The sequence below is a fragment of the Aptenodytes patagonicus genome, chromosome W (genome assembly GCF_965638725.1).
Source record: "Aptenodytes patagonicus chromosome W, bAptPat1.pri.cur, whole genome shotgun sequence".
Classification (NCBI taxonomy): Eukaryota; Metazoa; Chordata; class Aves; order Sphenisciformes; family Spheniscidae; genus Aptenodytes; species Aptenodytes patagonicus.
The window spans coordinates 42,959,366-42,982,579 of NC_134981.1; the positions used below are offsets into that span (position 1 = coordinate 42,959,366).

Here is a 23,214-nt window from a genome sequence, read left to right on the forward strand (position 1 = left end):
GGGATAGAGTTAATTTCCTTTCTAGTAGCTGGTACAATGCTGTGTTTTGGATTTAGGATGAGAACAAAGTTGATAACGCACCGATGTTTTAGTTGTTGCTAGGTAATGCTTACACTAGCCAAGGACATTTCAGCTTCCCATGCTCTACCGACTGAGAAGGCTGGAGGTGCACAAGAAGCTGGGAGGGGGCACAGCCAAACTGGCCAAAGGGACATTCCATACCATGTGACAACATGCTCAGTACATAAACTGGGGAAAGCTGGCCAGGGTGGCCGCTGCTCGGGGACTGGCTGGGCATCGGTCGGCAGGTGGTGAGCAATTGTACTGTGCATCACTTGCTTTGTGTATTATTATTATCGTATTATTATTATTATCATTTTATTTCAATTATTAAACTGTTTTTATCTCAACCCATGAGTTTTTCTCACTTGTGCTCTTCCAATTCTCTCCCCCATCCCACTGGTGTGTGGGGGGGAGTGAGCGAGTGGCTGCGTGGTGCTTAGTTGCCGACTGAGGTTAAACCACAACATCTTACTAATGGCCCCCCTCCCCTCCCTGCCACCCCATTTCTGGTGTCTCCAGTGCTGATGAGCTAATAGCCTATTTTGCATATTTTGGTGCTGCCCCGCGGCCTAGCAAGCTATGTGTCTTAGCGCCCTCACCCACCCACATGCTCGGCGCGGGGCAAGCGGGCGGGGCGGGGGGTGAGACGAGATGAACCGCCCAACTGCCCACTTGCTCCAACCGTTGTTGTCACCTCTCCCTCAGGCCAGGGTGGGCTGGGGCGGGTCGGGGCAGGCAGCCGTGGGGGAACTGTCAAGCTTGCACTTTTCCAATCGCATCACGCGAACAAATAGCAGGAGAGCAGCTAGCCAGAAGGGCTTGTGTAACTTTGCAAATGTGCCAGAAAGTTTAAAGTCTCTCATCTCTCCTCCTCCTCCTTCTTCTTCCCTCACTCCAGACACCAGCACGAGCTGGAGGAAGAGGAGAGGCTGTTTGCTCCAGCTCCTATTCACATCCCCTCCCCTATGAATACCGGGGAGAAGAAAAGCCGCTCTCGTCTCCCTCCCCCTCGACAGGTTTCCTTCCTGAAGGGCCTGAACTACCCCTCGTGACATCATCCAGGTGCAGCTGGGCCTGAGCCCCCGTTTCCATCTTTCTTTATTATATAAACACACAGCTGAGACCCCCTTCCCCCCAGGCAAGAAGACAACCCCTTGCCTGTCTGCCCCCCCCCCCTTTTTTTGCCCCCAGATGCACACCTAGGAAGGAGAAGATGCATTTTGCGCCGCAGGGGCTCCTGCTCGCCCAGCTTCACGCGTGTGTCTACTGGAGCTGCCTGTGGCCCGCCGGCTGCCAGCAGCTGCCCCCCGCCATCTGGAGGCAACCGATTCAGTGGGAGAACAACGGGCAGGTGTACAGCCTGCTCAGCCTCGGCTCCAAGTACCAACCCCTCCGGCGCTGGCAGTCGGCGGAGGCAGTGGGCAGCCCCATTCTGCTGCTCCAAAACAATGGCACGTTGCTGCAGGGGGCTGTCGGCAGCCGGAACTCCGGTGCTCGCTACTGGTTCCAGGCAGGCTGCCAGGCTCCATCCGGGAATCATGCCATCGCCGCGGGGCAGCGGAGCCAAGGGGCCGCCACACCTGCGGCCCCCTTGTTGGGGGCGTCGTGGCCCAACGCTCCCATCAGTCCCGCCAGCGGCTCCGGGGCCAGCAGCAACCACAGCAGCACCAGGGCTGGCAGACTGCCTCCCCTCAGCAACTTCAGACCCAGCCGGGAAGATGTCATGATAGAAGATGACCCCTACAACCCCTACGAGTACACAGACGATAACCCCTATTACAACTACTACGACACCTATGAGAGGCCCCACCAGGGCAGCAGGTACAGACCTGGCTATGGCACTGGCTACTTCCAGTATGGTAAGAGCCCTTCCCCCCCACCGCCAGCCTCACACCCCTCCAGGGTGCTCTGCACGGGGAGTCCGTCAGGCCCCGCCGCTCTGCAGCCCTCCGTGCCACCCCGGTTTGCTCTCTCCCGCTCACTCTGAGTGTCCTGGGACAAGGCGAGACGGTGCCAGTGCAGCACATACCGATGGTCTGTGTAAGAAGCATCACGCTCTGGAGAAGCCATTCATCCTGCTTTCCCCTTGCACAAGGCAAAAGTCTAACCCGGGAGGCGTTTGTACAGCTCCCCAGCCTGTATGGAGCCCAGGTGGGTAGCAGCCGGTGCAGCTATGGGGCGAGCTGCGGGCAACACAGTAAAGGCCAACTGCAGTTTTCTGTGAGTTTTGTTGGAGGTATTGTGCTTGTGATGTGTTTTTTGAGAAAAACCCAAGGTATGAGGATCTGAACAAAAGGGGGCAGGGGTCCATAGCAAAATGACAACTTCTAAAGATTGGGTGTGAAGCAAAGTTTTTGCAGACGTGTCCTGGGTTGATCTTGCTGTTATGTGGTTGGTTTGATGAACTGCAGGTCTCCCTGACTTAGTCCCGGACCCCTATTACATCTAAGCGTCCATATATGTCCAGAGGATGTCCATGTATAACTTGATGTGCTGCTGAAGAGAACTGCCTGGCAAAGTAGGCATTGCCCCGGCTTTTTCCTTTTCACTTCAGGCTCTTGTGCTCTTGCACCTGCCTCAGAGTACCTAAGGGCACAGTGGAGTGGAGTGGAGAAAAGTGAGGCAGGAGGGCCTGACAAAATATACTCCAGTTTGTAACCCTCTTGTAAGTCTTTGAAAGGTGGCAAAGTGTGCATAGAAGAAAAGATACAGCCATATTAGTGAGACAAACCAAAGATGCTTTGAAGAAACTACAATTTTTAAAAGTTATACCACACACTTGTATTATCAGGCTCATCTGAACATGTGAATTATGCAAAATGGAGTCACCCAAAAAACCTCTTGAATATGGCGATTTTCATGTTCCTCCTCTACCCCTACCAAATCACATTCTGCTCCATTTAAAAAAAACCTGTTCTTAACCAACACAAGTTACTATTAAAATTATAACCATGCTAGTTGTTTCTGGGCATATGCATTGTAACGTCTCTTCAGACTAAAATCTGTCTGAAAAGTGTTTCAAAGCCTTTTAAAAGCTTGAAATAACCACTTTGCTAGCAAGGCAGGTCCTATCCACTTGGCAAAGAGGGATTTTTTTCCTGTTTTGTTTGGAATGAAATCACCATGTCCATTTTAAACCATTTTAACTTGTATGATACCTTATCATGCAAAACAGATTTATTTATTTACCAGCATCATAAATTGATGTCAGACTGTTTCCAGGGTCATGCTCTAGTTAGATTGCTGCAGAAAGAAAAAAGGGCATAAGAACCAGTATTTTTTATGTTAACTTTACAGTAAATACTATCTGAAATGTTTTGAGATATCATTTCATTAAAATATCCCAATATTTAAAAGACTGTAGATTACAACTATGTAAAATAAGATAAGCCTGGGGCATACATGTTTGTGTTTTGTTTTTTTTTACAACAGAAGCAAACAAGTTATTTTGTTTTATAGCAGCTAGTGAAATTGCTTTTTTGGTACCAGAGTAATTTTATAGCTAAGCAGTGATCTGTTTAAGAGCCAGAGCCAAAAAGTCAGTGATCAAACTCCTGTTTACAGTATTAGAAGCAGATCTGAATCTTACCCAATTATTGCTCTGATACCAGGTACTTCTGAACACATCATGTGGAATTCTTGCGCGTCTTTAATTCTTGAGTTTTAAGGGGGCTACTTAAGAGCCCTATGTTATTAGTTACTTCTCAAACAATATAAAATGTTTTTAAAGTGTTTTTGCATATATTTATGGCTCTTTTTTGCATTATTATAGTTCAGCATATCGAGCAGATGTTAGAGACTATGATAATCGAGTGCTCTTGAGATTCCCCCAAAGAGTGAAAAATTAAGGCACATCAGATTTCCTACCAAACAGACCCCGATATTCATGGGAGTGGCACAGCTGTCACTGGTGAGTGAAGTGCTCAGTATAGTTACCTTCTAATTATATTTTTCATTAGCGAATTGTCAATTATAATGTGATATGTTCTAGAACTGCAGTGAAGTGGGGAGGAGAAGATGCAAAACTTTAGGATTTTCCTAGCTCATCCATTTTATGGTAGTGGTAATTACTCTTTATATAGCTACATGCATCAAACCGAAATGGATATGAAGCTTATCTATGAAACTCTTACAAGTATAAATTTTTTTATAAATACAAATCTCAAATAGGTTTTGACAGTGGCACCATCTCCCTTTAACTATATTTTATATAGATTACTGTCCAGTTACATTTAAGTGAAACCAGTAAATAAAAATCTCAATATATTAAAATTACTGTGCAGACCCTAAAATGGACATTTACTAATATGTCCCATATAATATGTTATTGTAAACATTGAACTATACTTCTTGACCTGAATTTCATGGGTTTTTGGTGAGGAATGTTCTGGTCAATATGGGAAAGAGAAGGTATTGACTTGACTGATCCCATTATCAATCTCTGTATCATATTATGATATTTTCACATAGCAAAATTGCTCTTGAAAGGAAACATGGCAAGACAAATGTAGGAGAACATTTTCAACGTTTTGGGAGCAAGTAGCACTGCAAACTTGTACTCTTTCAGAAAATTCACATACAAGAGTTTGCAGTTTTATTCCAAGTTTAGCTATTTCATAGCAGGACCAATTGTAAAATACTAGAAAGCTTACTTTACTTCCAACTTACTTAAAATATAAATCTAATGTTACAGTTTCATAAGTGATAATTTAATATTACTCTATAATAGATATAAATATGTAATGTGGGCTTGATCTAAAGCCCCCTGGAGTCAATGGAATATTTCCACCTAGCTTTAGGGGCTTAAGCTTATCTGGCTGTAATCAAACTCCAATGAAAATCAGTATCATTAAAACAAATTCTTTCAAAGACAGACTAATATTACTAGGTTATAAATCTTGTAAGGATCAAAAAACTAAAACCAAATCAAACCAAACAAAAAAGCCTCTATAAATGCCTCAGTTAAAACAATTCCCCACCCCCCATCAGAAAAAAACCCACTGTCGTGGTTTAATTTCAGTCGGCAACTAAGCACCACGCAGCCGCTCGCTCACTCCCCCCTGACCCCGGTGGGATGGGGGAGAGAATTGGAAGAGCACAAGTGAGAAAAAGTCGTGGGTTGAGATAAAAACAGTTTAATAATTGAAATAAAATGATAATAATAATATGATAATACTAATAATAAACAAAGCAAGTGATGCACAGTGCAATTGCTCACCACCCGCCGACCGATGCCCAGCCAGTCCCCGAGCAGCGGCCCCCCCGGCCAGCTTTCCCCAGTTTATGTACTGAGCATGACGTCACATGGTATGGAATGTCCCTTTGGCCAGTTTGGCTGTGCCCCCTCCCAGCTTCTTGTGCACCTCCAGCCTTCTCAGTCAGTAGAGCATGGGAAGCTGAAAAGTCCTTGGCTAGTGTAAGCATTACCTAGCAACAACTAAAACATCGGTGTGTTATCAACTTTGTTCTCACCCTAAATCCAAAACACTGTACCAGCTACAAGAAAAGAAATTAACTCTATCCCTGCCGAAACCAGGACAATATCCACCCCTTATTCTATACCATCTGCGTCATGCTCGTCTCATATTTTCCAGTACATTTTCATTAATCACCACCCCTTTTTTTATATATATACACACACACACACACACACACAGAGATATCATTCCCTTCGTCTGTGGGCCATCCCTCTAAAATGTTCGGTGAGTTCATTTAGTCCATGACTTCGGGCTCCATCTGTCATAATAATCTTCCAGGGTAGGAAAAATGGAGATGGTATGTGGTGTTGGATTGTTTCATGTTGAAGTCAGTTCTGGTACCATCATCACTGTGCTTTGCTTGGTTTCACTGAAGTTATTCTTCATTAGTCTGGGTGATTCTTATTGTAATAACATTAGTATGGCATATAATATTATTAGTATGATTAGTATATCTGTGTATTATTAGTATAACTATTATAACTATAATTAGTACTTAACATCACATAATTCAGATCATTGGCTATTCTCACCCAAAATCAAATCCCCTTGAGGTACACATCGGACTTCCCCATCCTTCCGCATTATCCACCAAGTGCACCCAGGTCCTTGAGCAAAAGCAATCCCACGGATGGGTCTGCCTCTGCCCGAGGCAGGAATAACCCAGACTGTCTTCCCCAGCATATTTTTTATGTGCACTACAGGGACTTTATTCCCATCTACAGTACGTAAAAGTTCTGACTGGGCAGGGCCAGCTCGATTGGCAGATCCCCTAGTGTTGACTAACCAGGTGGCCTTTGCGAAATGCGTATCCCAATGTTTGAACGTCCCGCCACCCATTGCTCTCAGCGTAGTCTTTAACAGTCCATTGTATCATTCGATTTTCCCGGAGGCTGGTGCATGATAGGGGATGTGATACACCCACTCAATGCCGTGCTCTTTGGCCCAGGTGTCCATGAGGTTGTTTTGGAAATGAGTCCCGTTGTCTGACTCAATTCTTTCTGGGGTGCCATGTCGCCATAGGACTTGCTTTTCAAGGCCCAGGATAGTATTCCGGGCAGTGGCATGGGGCACGGGATATGTTTTCAGCCATCCGGTGGTTGCCTCCACCATTGTAAGCACGTGGCGCTTGCCTTGGCGGGTTTGTGGGAGTGTGATATAATCGATCTGCCAGGCCTCCCCATATTTATATTTCAGCCATCGTCCTCCATACCAAAAAGGCTTTAACCGCTTGGCTTGCTTGATTTCAGCGCATGTTTCGCATTCATGGATAACCTGGGCTATAGTGTCCATGGTCAAGTCCACCCCTCGATCACGAGCCCATCTATATGTTGCATCTCTTCCTTGGTGGCCTGAGGTGTCATGGGCCCACCGAGCTAGAAATAATTCACCCTTATGTTGCCAGTCCAGATCCACCTGAGCCACTTCAATCTTAGCAGCCTGATCCACCTGCTGGTTATTTTGATGTTCTTCAGTGGCCCGACTCTTGGGTACGTGAGCATCTACGTGACGGATTTTACAACCAGGTTCTCCACCCGGGCAGCAATATCTTGCCACAATGCGGCAGCCCAGATGGGTTTGCCTCTGTGCTGCCAGTTGCTCTGCTTCCATTGCTGCAACCACCCCCACAGGGCATTTGCCACCATCCATGAGTCAGTACAGAGATAGAGCACTGGCCACTTCTCTCGGTCAGCAATGTCTAAAGCCAGCTGGATGGCCTTTACTTCTGCAAATTGGCTTGATTCACCTTCTCCTTCAGCAGTTTCTGCCACTTGTCGCATAGGACTCCATACAGCAGCTTTCCACCTCCGATGCTTTCCCACAAGACGACAGGACCCATCAGTGAACAGGGCATATTGCTTCTCATTTTCTGGTAGTTCATTAAACATTGGGGCCTCTTCAGCACGCGTTACCTCCTCCTCTGGCAATATTCCAAAATCTTTGCCCTCTGGCCAATCCATGATCACTTCCAGGATTCCTGGGCGACTGGGGTTTCCTATTCGAGCCCGTTGTGTGATCAGTGCGACCCACTTACTCCATGTAGCATCAGTTGCATGATGTGTACAGGGGACCCTCCCTCTGAACATCCAGCCTAGCACCGGCAGTCGGGGTGCCAGGAGGAGCTGTGCTTCAGTGCCGATCACTTCTGAAGCAGCTCGAACCCCTTCATAGGCTGCCAATATCTCTTTTTCAGTTGGAGTATAGCGGGCCTCGGATCCTCTGTATCCCCGACTCCAAAACCCTAGGGGTCGACCTCGAGTCTCCCCTGGTGCTTTCTGCCAGAGGCTCCAGGTAGGGCCATTCTCCCCGGCTGCGGTGTAGAGCACATTTTTTACCTCTTGCCCTGCCTGGACTGGCCCCAGGGCTACTGCATGAACTATCTCCCGTTTAATTTGTTCAAAAGCTTGTCGTTGCTCAGGGCCCCATTTGAAATCGTTCTTCTTCCGGGTCACTTGATAGAGAGGGTTTACAATCAGACTGTAATTTGGAATGTGCATTCTCCAAAAACCCACGACGCCTAAGAAAGCTTGTGTTTCCTTTTTGCTAGTTGGTGGAGACATGGCTGTTATTTTGTTGATCACATCCATTGGGATCTGACAACGTCCATCTTGCCATTTTATTCCTAAAAATTGGATCTCCTGTGCAGGTCCCTTGACCTTTGTTTTATGGCAAAACTGGCCTTCAGCAGGATTTGGACTATTTCCTTCCCTTTTTCAAAAACTTCTCCTGCTGTGTTGCCCCACACAATGATGTCATCAATGTATTGCAGGTGTTCTGGAGCTCCACCCTGTTCTAGTGCAGTCTGGATCAGTCCATGGCAAATGGTGGGGCTGTGTTTCCACCCCTGGGGCAGTCGGTTCCAGGTGTACTGAACGCCCCTCCAAGTGAAAGCAAATTGTGGCCTGCACTCCGCTGCCAAAGGAATTGAGAAAAACGCATTAGCAATATCAACTGTGGCATACCACTTGGCTGCCTTTGATTCCAATTCGTATTGAAGTTATAGCATGTCTGGCACAGCAGCACTCAGCGGTGGCGTGACTTCATTTAGGCCACGATAGTCTACTGTCAGTCTCCACTCTCCATTAGACTTCCGCACTGGCCATATGGGACTGTTAAAGGGTGAGCGGGTCTTGCTGATCACTCCTTGGCTCTCCAGTCGACGAATCAGCTCATGAATGGGAATCAAGGAGTCTCGGTTGGTGCGATATTGCCGCCTGTGCACTGTGGTGGTAGCGATTGGCACTTGTTGGTCTTCGACCTTCAGCAACCCCACAACAGAGGGGTCCTCCGAGAGACCAGGCAAGGTGGACAGCTGTTTAATTTCCTCCATCTCCAAGGCAGCTATACCAAAAGCCCACCGGTACCCTTTTGGGTCCTTGAAAGACCCTCTCCTGAGGTAGTCTATGCCAAGGATGCACGGAGCATCTGGGCCAGTCACAATGGGGTGCTTCTGCCACCCATTCCCAGTTAGACTCACTTCGGCTTCCAATACAGTTAGCTGTTGGGATCCCCCCGTCACCCCAGAAATACAGATGGGTTCTGCCCCTATATAGCTTGATGGCATTAGGGTACACTGTGCACCGGTCTCCACTAGAGCCTTATACTTCTGTGGGTCTGATGTGCCAGGCCACCGAATCCACACAGTCCAGTAAACCTGGTTGTCCCTTTCCTCCCCCTGGCTGGAGGCAGGGCCCCTCTAATCCTCATCACAGTACTCATTTCTCATTTCTTGTACGTACGAGTCAGAAGTTTCTTCATTAAGATCAGAAGTAAGATCAGCCCTTCTACTCTCTCTGGGGAACTGCCCGCTGGAAACTGGAGCAGCAATTTTCCTGGAAGAACCTCTTTCTGTGATTGTTTTCCCTTGCAATTCACGTACCCGTGCCCCTAGGGCTGCAGTAGGTTTCCCATCCCACTTCCTCATGTCCTCTCCGTGGTCACGCAGGTAAAACCATAGGGTGCCCCGTGGTGTGTACCCTTTATATTCTCTCTCTTGAGCAAAAGAACGCTGACTCCTAATAGCCGAGATACTGGTCCGTACAGGTGAGGAATAGGACCTATCCTCTCTGAGTTGCTGGATCTCCCGGGACAGTTTTTCGGACAGTTTCTCCACAGCCGAGACGATGGAGGAAGAAAGACTTTCCTCGTATTGCCGGAGTTGACTAGCCAATTCATCCACTGTTTGTTCCTCTCCATCTTTCCAGGTTATCACTGCCAATGAGTTGGCGTATGACGATGGTGAGCTCCTTACAAACTTCCGCCACATGGGTCGTGTGCACTTGACTTCATCTGGATCTTTGGATAGTTGTTCATTGCTCAGGTCATCATAAATCACCTCCAGCACAGCTAATTCTCTCAGAAACTGGATACCCTTCTCCATGGTGGCCCATTTGCTTGGGTGACATATGACATCTTCCTTAAAGGGATACCTTTCCTTCACGCTTGACAAGAGTTGCCTCCAAAGGCTGAGGATACGTGTCCCTTTTCCAATTGCTTTGTCAATGCCCCCTTCCCTAGAAAGGGATCCCAGCTGCTTGGCTTCCCTACCCTCTAATTCCAGGCTACTGGCCCCATTATCCCAGCATCGGAGCAGCCAGGTGACAATATGCTCGCCTGGACGACGGCTGAAATCTTTTCGTATATCTCGCAGCTCACTCAGGGATAGAGATCGGGTGGTCACTGCCTCGTTTATGAGTTCTTCCTCTTCTTCCTCCCCGATCAGCGTCCGGCTCTCCTCCTCCCGTTCTCGTGATGCCCCTTCTCCAGGGTACTCGTACAGTTCTTCCTCCGGTTCCCTTTTAGAAGAAGCTTCTTCCTCCCTTACTAAACGAGCCGAATTCCGCTTCCAAAATTTCTTCTTGTGTACAGGGGCGACTGATACCGGCACAGGCTGGTTCTTTGGTTCAGCCACAGGGCGTGTCGCTGGGGTTGGAGTGGCCGCAGTGCAAGTGCATGTCACCGGAGTCTGAGTGGCCGCAGGGCCTGTTGCCGGGGTTGGAGTGGCCACAGTGCATGTCACCGGGGTTGGAGTGGCCACAGTGCAAGTGCATGTCACCGGAGTCTGAGTGGCTGCAGGGCCTGTTGCCGGGGTTGGAGTGGCCGCAGTGCATGTCGCCGGGGTTGGAGTGGCCGCAGTGCATGTTGCCAGGGTTGGAGTGGCCGCAGGGCCTGTCGTCGGGGTCAGAGTGGCTGCAGGGCCTGTTGCCGGGGTTGGAGTGACCGCAGTGCATGTCGCCGGGGTTGGAGTGGCCGCAGTGCATGTTGCCGGGGTTGGAGTGGCTGCAGGGCCTGTCGTCGGGGTCTGAGTGGCTGCAGGGCCTGTCACCGGGATTGGAGTGACCGCAGTGCATGTCGCCGGGGTCTGAGTGGCCGCAGTGCATGTCACCGGGGTCTGAGTGGCCGCAGAGCCTGTCGCCGGGGTTGGTGTGGCCGTAGTGCGTGTTGCCCGGGTTTGAGCGGCCGCAGGGCCTGTTGCCGGTGTCTGAGTAGCTGCAGTGCATGTTGCTGGGGTCGGAGTGGCTGCAGGGCCTGTTGCCGGGGTCTGAGTGGCTGCACGGCGTGTCGCTGGGGTCGGAGTGGCCGCAGGGCGCGTTGCCCGGGTTTGAGTGGCCGCAGGGCCGGTTGCCGGGGTCTGAGTGGCTGCACGGCCTGTCGCTGGGGTCGGAGTGGCCGCAGGGCGCGTTGCCCGGGTCTGAGTGGCCGCAGCGCGTGTCGTTTTACTGTCAGAGCCAGAGACCTTCCCTTCCCTTTGAGGGCACTGAATGGTGTTGAACAGGCCTCGGTAGGCATGGGCCAGGCCCCAGCACGTTGCAATGATCTGCATCTCTCTGGAGTTGCCAGGGTGACAGCATACTTTGTCCAAATATTCTACTAACTTTTCAGGATTCTGCACTTGCTCAGGGGTGAAGTTCCAAAACACTGGGGGTGCCCATTGGCCTAGGTACTTGCCCATCTTGTCCCACACACCCTGCCACTCATAATTATTCAGCCTTGGGGCAGATCTCTGGATGATATTCTTAAATTGCTTACCAACTTTAGACAACACCGAAACAATATTCCCAAGAAGTATTAATAGAAGTATCTTAACTGCCCAAGGATGTTCAAAATGCTGAAAAATTACTGTAATGAAGGAGGAAACATTATAGAAGAAGGTAGTGACACTGCCATTCTGTATTTCCTCCGTAAAAAAAACTCTCAGAAAAGTTACTGCAATTGCTAGTTGTCTCCACGAAATGGTCTCCGTGGTACAGTAACGGCTTCATTGCGAAGTTTACATACCACACTAATGTCAAGGTCAATGTTCTAAAAACAAACCTCACAAGCGAGACATTACTATTCACTGCAGACCACAGCAAACTGCAAAACCCAACACCAATCTTTAACATGTACAGCAGGAAAACGAGCGCGATGCGGATTATACAAATCAATATCGAGAACAGAGAAACCAACATTGTGACCCACAACTACTAACAGATATATAAGTTCCTTAATACACTCCGGTTAACCTGTTATTATCTCAAACCCTTCGAGCCCCACGTTGGGCGCCAAAAAGGACTGTCGTGGTTTAATTTCAGTCGGCAACTAAGCACCACGCAGCCGCTCGCTCACTCCCCCCCACCCGGTGGGATGGGGGAGAGAATGGGAAGAGCACAAGTGAGAAAAAGTCGTGGGTTGAGATAAAAACAGTTTAATAATTGAAATAAAATGATAATAATAATATGATAATAATAATAATAAACAAAGCAAGTGATGCACAGTACAATTGCTCACCACCCGCCGACCGATGCCCAGCCAGTCCCCGAGCAGCGGCCCCCCCGGCCAGCTTTCCCCAGTTTATGTACTGAGCATGACGTCACATGGTATGGAATGTCCCTTTGGCCAGTTTGGTTGTGCCCCCTCCCAGCTTCTTGTGCACCTCCAGCCTTCTCAGTCGGTAGAGCATGGGAAGCTGAAAAGTCCTTGGCTAGTGTAAGCATTACCTAGCAACAACTAAAACATCGGTGTGTTATCAACTTTGTTCTCATCCTAAATCCAAAACACTGTACCAGCTACTAGAAAAGAAATTAACTCTATCCCTGCCGAAACCAGGACACCCACCCACCTGGCGCTTACAAAAATGATAAATGAATGAAATGGATGGAGAGAAATTGAAATCTTCCATTTGTAGAACAAGCAGTTTTTTACTCTGCCGCTACAGTCTAGCTATCACTGTCCAGATGCAAAGTGTCTCTGATGCTAATTCAGTTCTCGGACAGAAAACACACTGCCAGCAAAAAAAAATCCATTTCTCATGCTCATTTCCATGATACTGAAACAAGTCCTTTTGAAATGAACTATAACTACCAATTAGTTTGGCCAGCCATCAGACTTCAGTGTTAGTCATCATCATCTGTGGACCATTCTGAGTGATCTTGACTTGTATGCTTGAGACTTGTATGCTTGAGACTCTTCATTTTAACAATATGGTTGAATTCTGTTTAATTACATCTTTTTCATATACCTATTGTGCTGAAAGTGTTTATAAGTAACGGTAGTCAAATGCTGCACAGAAAAGGTGCTGAGGTAGATTGTACAAATTTACTTTTCCACCTATTTGGAAAAAGTAAAATTATAAGAATAATAGGTGTTCAAGTTCACAGTAAGAGCTAGAACTCATTATGTATGAGAGCAGGAAAAATACATCACTCTGCCCACATTGAAAGTATACACACTTTTGAAGTAATGCGATTGCATTAAGTACAGATTACAAAACTTGATGATGTCACTATTCAGTGTCCACTAGTTTTTAACAGTTAATAGACAAGCTAATGAGATCTGTAACGTCAGTACACTGAAACGGATTTCTTTATGCAGAATTTCTTTTCACTAATGTTATGTGTTACATGTACTGAGGACCATGGAAATGGGAAAATAACTAACAAGTAGCGAACTTCCCTGGAGTTTATAGTATGTAAGGTAAGCATTCCTAGCCAAACTCTGCCTAAAGGCAAAGCTTGTAAGTACAATTCAAATATAAACTATTTATTGCTTGCTATTATTATTGTAAAAGAGATGAAACAGGAAATTTTAGAAAATTAGAGCTGTTACAGAGTCTTTCCTTTAACAAATTAAAACCCATTGCTTCTTTATAGAAGATAGCATTTTTATAGTAATTGAAAATTAGAATAATGAAAATAAAACTTAACTGAATGGCTTGTAAGAGGAAAATATACTAACCCATGAGTTCTGTGTGATAAAGAAAATTTGGCCAGATCTAATAGAAGATAGATCAGATAGGAATATATTAAAATGATATTGGCAAAATCTGATTCATCTTTAATATTGATTCCATGGTCTAACAGACATTATCACAGCATGGATGAATTCAGCCACTATGACTTGTTGGATGCAAGCTCACATAGAAAAGTTGCTGAAGGACAGAAAGCAAGTTTCTGTCTTGAAGATACCTCCTGTGATTATGGATATTATAGACGATATGCATGTACAGCACATATGCAGGTAAGAGGTGGTTCAGAGATAACCAAGTTTCTTTTTCCCCTGTAATTTATCTTCAGATATCTTTTTCTACCAATGCAGGCTAAATCATCTGATGCCTTAACTAGCTCTGAAATTCTCCATCATAGAGGCCAGGGTAGCAACTTGGAGACTTACAACCTACCCAGGGACTCTTGTTAATCTAGTGTCACTGGTAACTGACCTACATTAAAAGATACCACAAGTTCTTGCAATTTATAGTTATAGGACTAGTCAAGCAAGCTAAGGGGAACTGAAGACTGAGTCAGTAAAGAAGTGGTTTCTGGTGTTCTTCCTTCTCAGACTGCTTGGTGATGTCCTTGGATGTTCCCAGAGTTCATAGCTAGTATTTTCTCCCTCTCAGAGCATGCTGCTGCAAGGTAATGAATTCCCTTAATACCTATAGCTACTGTGTGCCAGTCTGATACAGGAAATCTATAGCATTGTTTTATGCATGTATAGAAGGCCATTAAAGAGAATAGGAGTGACCTGAACATTATGAATAGTCATCTACAAATGCAAAGCAATGTAAATAGATAAAAAATTGAATGTACCATTATGATATTGTACAAATCCATGATAGATTCCTACCTTGGATATTGTATGCAGTTCTGGTTACCACATCTCAAAAAGGTTACAGTACAACTTAAACAATAAAACAAAAAAACATCCCAGGAGAACAAGGATGATCAAGAGTGTAGTATGGCTACCACACTAGGAGATTTCATAGACTAGGATCATTCCATTTGGAAAAACAGAAATAATACCAAATCTCGAATGGTCTTGGATTGCAAGAGGAAACTGTTGAAATTCACTGTTTCTTAAAGTATACGAATTTAAGGATATCCAAAAGAGCTATTAAGCAACAGCTTTAAAACAGAGGAATGCTGTTTTCACACACAAATAAATTATTGAACTTGCCACAGAATGTTGCAGAGACCAAATAGATATGCATGGGATAAAAAAATTTTAGACAAAGTAATGGAGGCTATTAAACATAATAATGTGACGGTATCCTCTCTCAAAAATTATTAAATGCCTGTTGAAAGGGATTTGCCTGGGTAAAGGACACTACACATCCCATTTCTTATGTTTGTTCTCCTCAAGCATCTGCTGCTGACCACTGTCAGAGACATGATACTGAGCCTGATGGACCTGTGGTCTAACTCAGTGTGGCCATACTTATACATAAAGTTGTATCCCTTATTCTACAGTTTTTAATCTAGGAGGTAGTCATTTTATCACAGAGGAATGTCAGCTGTGCTCTACTGGTTCATATGTCCACATTTGAATTTTAAATATAATGAATGATCTACAATATAAAGGCTTTGAAGAGGTTTTAAAAATATCTTTTCTCCTTGTGTAGACTATGACAACTAACTAAGCAACATGCATATTTTACAGCTGGAGTATTTGTATCACTAGAATCACTGCTGTGTCAGCATTTCCACTGGAAGCCCATATTTCAGGGGTTTGTTATTAGACTGCAAAACCTTCCTCCAGCCTCAGAACATATAAGGGAATCTGATCTGATCACAAGCTGGGTCAGGAGGGAACATCTGCAGGACTTGGTTTTGTGCACTCTGTGTGTTTTCAGAACATACCAGCTTTGCCTAAAGCCATCAATATCGGCCATGGTTAAAGACACCAGATTTGAACCATTGTTACATTTGTGTATGGAGATTCTTATTAATGTTCCTAACAGCAAATAAGTTTTCTAAAAAGATAGATCTCAATGAAAGGCTACATTTTAGATTCTCTCAGAATTCTTGTGTCTCTATTTGCCTGAACACTAGCCCCATCAGGTCTTTTCCCTACAAAACTGAATGCGAAAATAGCCCTTGATTTTTTTTTTTTCTCCTCTATTCAGAGAAAGCACTTCAGCAGAGTATATCTTTAGCAAGAAGCTGCATTATTCCTAAGGATAGTGACAGGTTCCAATGCTAGTGATCAAGTTCAAACTACAGAACCTCAAAAGCTATTTACATGAGATTTGCAGAGATTTAGGTCCAGTTTTTGGTCAGTTTCAATTTTATTCTCACCTTTTGTAAATAAGACCAAGTAATACAATCAATATTTACATTAAAAGGTACTGTACCATAAATGATAATAAAATATGTTAACTAAACTTCATAGAAGCATAGCAGTGTCCTGGTTTCGGCAGGGATAGAGTTAATTTCCTTTCTAGTAGCTGGTACAGTGTTTTGGATTTAGGATGAGAACAAAGTTGATAACACACCGGTGTTTTAGTTGTTGCTAGGTAATGCTTACACTAGCCAAGGACTTTTCAGCTTCCCATGCTCTACTGACTGAGGAGGCTGGAGGTGCACAAGAAGCTGGGAGGGGGCACAGCCAAACTGGCCAAAGGGACATTCCATACCATGTGACGTCATGCTCAGTACATAAACTGGGGAAAGCTGGCCGGGGGGGCCGCTGCTCGGGGACTGGCTGGGCATCGGTCAGCGGGTGGTGAGCAATTGTACTGTGCATCACTTGTTTTGTGTATTATTATTATTATTATCATATTATTATTATCATTTTATTTCAATTATTAAACTGTTTTTATCTCAACCCACGAGTCTTTCTAACTTGTGCTCTTCCAATTCTCTCCCCCATCCCACCGGGTGGGGGGGAGTGAGCGAGCGGCTGCGTGGTGCTTAATTGCTGACTGAGATTAAACCACGACAGTCCTTTTTGGCGCCCAACGTGGGGCACGAAGGGTTTGAGATAATAACAGATTAACCGGAGTGTATTAAGGAACTTATATCTGTTAATAGTTGAGGGTCACAATGTTGGTTTCTCTGTTCTCGATATTGATTTGTATAATCTGCATCGCGCTCTTTTTCCTGCTGTACATGTTAAAGATTGGTGTTGGGTTTTGCAGTTTGCTGTGGTCTGCAGTGAATAGTAATGTCTCGCTTGTGAGGTTTGTTTTTAGAACATTGACCTTGACGTTTCTGTGGTATGTAAACTTCGCAATGAAGCCGTTACTGTACCATGGATACCATATCGTGGAGACAACTAGCAATTGCAGTAACTTTTCTGAGAGTTTTTTTACGGAGGAAATACAGAATGGCAGCGTCACTACCTTCTTCTATGATGTTTCCTCCTTCATTACAGTAATTTTTCAGTATTTTGAGCATCCTTGGGCAGTTAAGATACTTCTATTAATACTTCTTGGGAATATTGTTTCGGTTTTGTCTAAAGTTGGTAAGCAATTTAAGAATATCATCCAGAGATCTGCCCCAAGGCTGAATAATTATGAGTGGCAGGGTGTGTGGGACAAGATGGGCAAGTACCTAGGCCAATGGGCACCCCCAGTGTTTTGGAACTTCACCCCTGAGCAAGTGCAGAATCCTGAAAAGTTAGTAGAATATTTGGAAAAAGTATGCTGTCACCCTGGCAACTCTAGAGAGATGCAACTCATTGCAACGTGCTGGGGCCTGGCCCATGCCTACCGAGCCCTGTTCAACACCATTCAGTACCCTCAAAGGGAAGAGAAGGTCTCTGGCTCTGACAGTAAAACGACACGCACTGCGGCCACTCAGACCCGGGCAACAGGCCGTGCAGCCACTCAAACCCGGGCAACACGCACTACGGCCACTCCAACCCCGGCGACAGGCTCTGCGGCCACTCAGACCCCGGCGACAGGCCCTGTGGCCACTCCAACCCCGGCGACAGGCTCTGCGGCCACTCAGACCCCGGCGACAGGCCCTGTGGCCACTCCAACCCCGGCGACAGGCCCTGCGGCCACTCCAACTCCGGCGACATGCACTGCAGCCACTCCAACCCCGGCGACAGGCCCTGCGGCCACTCCAACCCCGGCGACATGCACTGCGGCCACTCCAACCCCGGCAACAGGCCCTGCGGCCACTCAGACTCCGGTGACACGCACTTGCACTGCGGCCACTCCAACCCCGGCGACATGCACTGCGGCCACTCCAACCCCAGCGACATGCACTGCGGCCACTCCAATGCCGGCAACAGGCCCTGCGGCCACTCAGACTCCGGTGACATGCACTTGCACTGCGGCCACTCCAACCCCAGCAACACGCCCTGTGGCTGAACCAAAGAACGAGCCTGTGCCAGTATCAGTCGCCCCTGTACACAAGAAGAAATCTTGGAAGCGGAAGTCAGCTCGTTTAGTAAGGGAGGAAGAAGCTTCTTCTAAAAGGGAACCGGAGGAAGAAGTATACGAGACAGATGACCCTAGAGAAGGACCATCACGAGAACGGGAGGAGGAAAGCCGGCCGCTGATCGGGGAGGAGGAAGAGGAAGAACTCATAAACGAGACAGTGACCACCCGATCTCTATCCCTGAGTGAGCTGCGAGATATACGAAAAGATTTCAGCCGCCGTCCAGGTGAGCATATTGTCACCTGGCTGCTCCGATGCTGGGATAATGGGGCCAGTAGCCTGGAATTAGAGGGTAGGGAAGCCAAGCAGCTGGGATCCCTTTCTAGGGAAGGGGGCATTGACAAAGCAATTGGAAAAGGGACACGTATCCTCAGCCTTTGGAGGCGACTCTTGTCAAGCGTGAAGGAAAGGTATCCCTTTAAGGAAGATGTCATATGTCGCCCAAGCAAGTGGGCCACCATGGAGAAGGGTATCCAGTTTCTGAGAGAATTAGCTGTGCTGGAGGTGATTTATGATGACCTCAACAATGAACAACTATCCAAAGATCCAGACGAAGTCAAGTGCACACGACCCATGTGGCGGAAGTTTATAAGGAGCGCACCATCGTCATACGCCAATTCATTGGCAGTGATAACCTGGAAAGATGGAGAGGAACAAACAGTGGATGAATTGGCTAGTCAACTCCGGCAATACGAGGAAAGTCTTTCTTCCTCCATCGTCTCGGCTGTGGAGAAACTGTCCGAAAAACTGTCCCGGGAGATCCAGCAACTCAGAGAGGATAGGTCCTACTCCTCACCTATACGGACCAGTATCTCGGCTATTAGAAGTAAGCGTTCTTTTGCTCAAGAGAGAGAATATAAAGGATACACACCACGGGGCACCCTATGGTTTTACCTGCGTGACCACGGAGAGGACATGAGGAAGTGGGATGGGAAACCTACTGCAGCCCTAGGGGCACGGGTACGTGAATTACAAGGGAAAACAATCACAGAAAGAGGTTCTTCCAGGAAAATTGCTGCTCCAGTTTCCAGCGGGCAGTTCCCCAGAGAGAGTAGAAGGGCTGATCTTACTCTTGATCTTAATGAAGAAACTTCTGACTCATACGTACAAGAAATGAGAAACGAGTACTGTGATGAGGATTAGAGGGGCCCTGCCTCCAGCCAGGGGGAGGAAAGGGACAACCGGGTTTACTGGACTGTGTGGATTCGGTGGCCTGGCACATCAGACCCACAGAAGTATAAGGCTCTGGTAGACACCGGTGCACAGTGTACCCTAATGCCATCAAGATATATAGGAACAGAACCCATCTATATTTCTGGGGTGACGGGGGGATCCCAACAGCTATCTGTATTGGAAGCCGAAGTGAGTCTAACTGGGAATGGGTGGCAGAAGCACCCCATTGTGACTGGCCCAGATGCTCCGTGCATCCTTGGCATAGACTACCTCAGGAGAGGGTATTTCAAGGACCCAAAAGGGTACCGGTGGGCTTTTGGTATAGCTGCCTTGGAGACGGAGGAGATTAAACAGCTGTCCACCTTGCCTGGTCTCTCGGAGGACCCTTCTGTTGTGGGGTTGCTGAAGGTCGAAGACCAACAAGTGCCAATCGCTACCACCACAGTGCACCGGCGGCAATATCGCACCAACCGAGACTCCCTGATTCCCATTCATGAGCTGATTCGTCGACTGGAGAGCCAAGGAGTGATCAGCAAGACCCACTCACCCTTTAACAGTCCCATATGGCCAGTGCGGAAGTCTAATGGAGAGTGGAGACTAACAGTAGACTATCGTGGCCTAAATGAAGTCACGCCACCGCTGAGTGCTGCTGTGCCTGGGAACATTTTGATAACGCAATGGCGATGTGCCTGGGCTGGCACGTTTGTGCTACAGCAGGTTTACTTCTGAAGGGACTGTGGCTGCGAGTAAGGCCACGCTGGAGCAGGTATATCTCTGAAGACATTGTGGCCCATGGAGAAGGCCGTGCTGGAACAGGTGCATCTCAAAGTGACTGTGGATAAGTCTATGCCGCAGCAGGTGTACCCCTGGAGAGACTGTGGCTCATAGATAAGGCTCCACTTGGAGCAGGTACTACCCTAAGGGACTGCAGTCTGTGGATAAGTCCAAGCCAGAGCAGGGGCAAGGGGAGGAGTTCATTGCAATGTTAAACCCTATGGTTTGATCTGAAGGGACCAGGGGTGGAGATTGTAATGGAAACACCTTTAAATTGTTGTAACCCATGATTTGAGTTGCATGTTATAGGAATTACTATAGCAGGAACCCCTTGTTGCTAGCCAGGCTAGGAGCAAGGGGAGGAGTTCATTGCAATGTTAAACCCTATAACCTGGCCCAAAGGGACCAGGGGTGGAGATTGTAATGGAAATACCTTTAAATTGTTGTAACCCATGATTTGAGTTGCGTGTTATAGGAATTACTATAGCAGGAACCACCCGAACAAGTGGAGGACAAGCCTTACAAGAAGCAGTGCAAGTGCAGCAGTGACCTAACCTGAGCTGGCTTTGGTACCCAGTAACTCCACGCAACACACCACCTCTTCTGTCCTGAGTGACCACCATCACAGATGGAGCCCAAAGTCACGGACTAAATGAACTCAATGGATATTTCATGGACATTTCTGGACATTTTACAGACATTCCACAAGGGTGGTCCATAGACTAAGGGAATGATATCTGTGTGTTATATCAAAGGATGGAAAGCGGGGTGGGTGGTTAATGAGGTTGCACTGGAAAATGTGAGACTTGAGCATGATGCAAATGGTATAGAATAAGGGGTGGATATTGTCCTGGTTTCGGCAGGGATAGAGTTAATTTCCTTTCTAGTAGCTGGTACAGTGTTTTGGATTTAGGATGAGAACAAAGTTGATAACACACCGGTGTTTTAGTTGTTGCTAGGTAATGCTTACACTAGCCAAGGACTTTTCAGCTTCCCATGCTCTACTGACTGAGGAGGCTGGAGGTGCACAAGAAGCTGGGAGGGGGCACAGCCAAACTGGCCAAAGGGACATTCCATACCATGTGACGTCATGCTCAGTACATAAACTGGGGAAAGCTGGCCGGGGGGGCCGCTGCTCGGGGACTGGCTGGGCATCGGTCAGCGGGTGGTGAGCAATTGTACTGTGCATCACTTGTTTTGTGTATTATTATTATTATTATCATATTATTATTATCATTTTATTTCAATTATTAAACTGTTTTTATCTCAACCCACGAGTCTTTCTAACTTGTGCTCTTCCAATTCTCTCCCCCATCCCACCGGGTGGGGGGGAGTGAGCGAGCGGCTGCGTGGTGCTTAATTGCTGACTGAGATTAAACCACGACAAGCAGTAAAGAGATTTTTAAATACTCAACTCTAAGTTTTCCTTTGAAACTTATTTTTGTGTTGGCAAATGTATTATTTTCTGTGAAGTGTCTTTTGACCATGGATAACTTTGACTCATTTTTATTTGGGCAGGGGGGATAACATAGGGAAGAGTAGGGGGACAGTGTCAAAACTCTGTCTTACAAAACTGGGAAATGTTCCCATCATGTAGCTCAGTGTTTCTGCTCAGGATCCCTTGCTGACTGACCTGTACTGTACTAGTCACACATACAAAAAGTATGGTTTAGAGGAAAATAGAAACTTGACACACCTAAACAACACTTTTCAGAGTGCTGCAGCAGCTTTTCAGAATTAAGTACTTCTAACATATTTTAATTTTTTACTTTAAAGAACAGATAAAATACAGATATCCTACAGATAAACAACGAACAATAGTATAGGTGCTTCTTATGCAGTAGTAATAGAGTGCTGTCTATAAAAGTGATACATCAGACTTAGGTATTCCAATTTAGATATCCAAATAAGATGCCAAGAAAAACTAAGCTTTATTCCCTCAGGTAATTTTTTTTTTTTTCTTAGTGAAATGCTATGATAGTTAAGTGTATTTCAGTCTGAGTATTACTACTTTCTGGATGTTGCTATTCCTAAAAATTCTTTAACATCTATCTAACTCCATTTTTAAGGGACTGAGCCCTGAATGTTACGACACTTACAATGCTGATATAGATTGCAAATGGATTAATAGTACAGATGTAAAACCTGGAAATTACATTCTGAAGGTAAGGGTTTGGGGGAAGGGTTTGTGTTTTTTTTAAAGAAGCAATCATATGTGTATATCCTTTTTTAACCATTGTGCTATGTTATCAACCCAAACTTGGAATTAGACAACACTGTGCTTTCCCCCCTCAAGGTTAGTGTAAACCCCAGCTATTTGGTACCTGAGTCTGATTACTCCAACAACATAGTACGCTGCGATATACGCTATACAGGCCACCATGCATATGCCTCTGACTGTACAATTTCACCGTAAGTACATTCCTTTTTCTTTGCACCTGTTTTATATTCATAGTACTAAAGTTGACAAACAGATTTATAAAGCTTAGAGATTTATGTTGAAAAAATAACTCCCACTATGAATTCTAGTGATATCAATTTCTTTAGTATGTCATTTCATGGCTTTCAGGATCTAGTGTGTTAAGTAGAAATACATATGATAGTTTTCAAAGGTGTGTTTATGTCAAGAAGGATGGGAACAGTTACTTTATTGTTGATAAGTGCATAGCTTTTGAATCCTGACCTCTACCAATTAAACTGTTTCCATAAGTCTAGCAGTGAATTTTAAAAATTATTTAGGCTTGAAAGATAATCATAAGTTTGCCAAAACTCATCCTTCAATCAGTGCAGGACTCTTATCAGAGGTCTTTGCTGGAGAATTTTGCTCCAGCAATCTTGTTATCTGGATATATACCACTTTCAAAATTGCTGCTACTGTCTGTGGTCCCAGATGTTACCTCTGGCTCAAGTTTTCTCTGTATTTGCAGTAAAATCTTTCTATACTCATTCAATACCCACTTACAGCATCCACACAGAACTGCTAAGCAGACAAGTTACAGAGCTCTTAAAACATTTAGCAATAACCGACACATATATGTTACTTTGCTGCTGCTCGCCGAGGCGAACAGCTCCAGTGC

General features: G+C 46.0%; 1 pseudogene; it reads left to right on the forward strand.

The window, feature by feature from the left end:
• The first annotated feature begins 1,276 nt into the window (after window positions 1-1,276).
• LOC143172085 (protein-lysine 6-oxidase-like) lies at window positions 1,277-22,553 on the forward strand (annotated as a pseudogene).
• Window positions 22,554-23,214: the final 661 nt, after the last annotated feature.